This window comes from Equus przewalskii, chromosome 31 (assembly GCF_037783145.1).
Source record: "Equus przewalskii isolate Varuska chromosome 31, EquPr2, whole genome shotgun sequence".
Taxonomy (NCBI): Eukaryota; Metazoa; Chordata; class Mammalia; order Perissodactyla; family Equidae; genus Equus; species Equus przewalskii.
Window position 1 is genome coordinate 12,501,939 of NC_091861.1, and position 1,349 is coordinate 12,503,287.

A 1,349-nucleotide genomic window follows, 5' to 3' on the forward strand; every position below is an offset into this window, starting at 1 on the left:
CACGACTTCCTTATAAGTACTCAACTTGATGCAATTTGTCGTATAAACAATAGGTTGGAGGCTTTGTTGAGACGTAAATGTACCACTCATAATATGATCAGAACATGATTTCCTTTGTGCCCTTTTTCTTCCAGCCCTGTGTCTGCATAACTGACCGTAGATTATGATTTAGCGTTCTGTAATGACGAACATACGTTTTGAAGTCCCGGTTTTTTTTCAGCTTAGCAGATTGTAGGCATTTTTCTCTGGCACTCCATAGTCTTTACCATTGAAAATAGATGCATTGGGTCAGTTATTTTCACAGACTGCCGGCTAAAGCAATTTTGCCTCCAATGTCCTTGATTTATAGCGGTCAGGGTAACAAGCAGGCTCCATAGCTCAGTGGTTAGAGCACTGGTCTTGTAAACCAGGGGTCGCGAGTTCGATCCTCGCTGGGGCCTCTCGTCGATCCTAGCTTTTTCTAAATTATCCTGTTTAATATACGGAATAGAGACCCCAACTTGGAAAAGTGATTTCTGAAAACACTACTTCTGGTAGGCTTAAAAATCACTCCTCCTGAAATGCAAATGAGGGGTATCCTTAATGTGCTTTAGAAGTGACCCGGAAGAGAAAATCCTGGAAAGCAACAAAGAGCAGGAAAAAGAAAAAAACGAAAGGGATCCTCGGCGACCCCAATGCTCCCCCGACCTGCGGCCCGAGCACCGGAAAGGGAGGCGCGTCCTGCGCGGACTCGTTTGCAACGCTCCGCAGACACCCAGCGCTGAACCGCAGAGAGCGGCCGGGCGGCGCTCGCCGCGGCTGGACAGCGGGCGGAACGGGCGGGGGGCCTGCAGTGTGGCCGCGCGGCCAGCGGGTGGCGCTCTGACACAGGCTCCCTCTCGCCTCCCCGGAGACCGACGGGTGCGCGTCCCGACGCAGTTCCAGGCCCAGAGGTGGCCAGCATGGCCTGGCCGGGAGCCCGCGCTGCGGCTGCCACGTGGCAGCCGGGCCTCCGAGCCCCGCCCGGCTCCAAGGTCCTGCCCCTTGGAAAGGGAGGGAGAGCGACTCCCAAAAATCAACAGCCCCGGGCTGCATGGGAAGCCAGCGTGTGCAGCCGCTCTCATTTCTCCGGATTTTTCCTGGATTCCCGAAAGCCGCGTGACTGCAGTACGGAGTCACGAGAGTCTTTTCTGAACACGTGAATTTTCCCCACCCGGGACGTCTTTCCCCCTATCTCAGGGCTAGCGCTTGATGAAGGCTTCTCTGTAAATTAGCCGCTAGCCACATGTGGCCACCAAGGGCCTGAAATGTGGCTAATGGGACTGAGATGTGTGGAAAGAGTGATATACACATTGGATTTACAGAATTTA

At 53.4% G+C, this 1,349-nt stretch overlaps 1 non-coding gene across 1 annotated transcript; it reads left to right on the forward strand.

Moving 5' to 3' along the window:
* The first annotated feature begins 367 nt into the window (after positions 1-367).
* On the forward strand, positions 368-440 carry TRNAT-UGU (transfer RNA threonine (anticodon UGU)). Its single transcript has one exon. It is a non-coding gene; the product is annotated as a tRNA-Thr (tRNA).
* Positions 441-1,349: the final 909 nt, after the last annotated feature.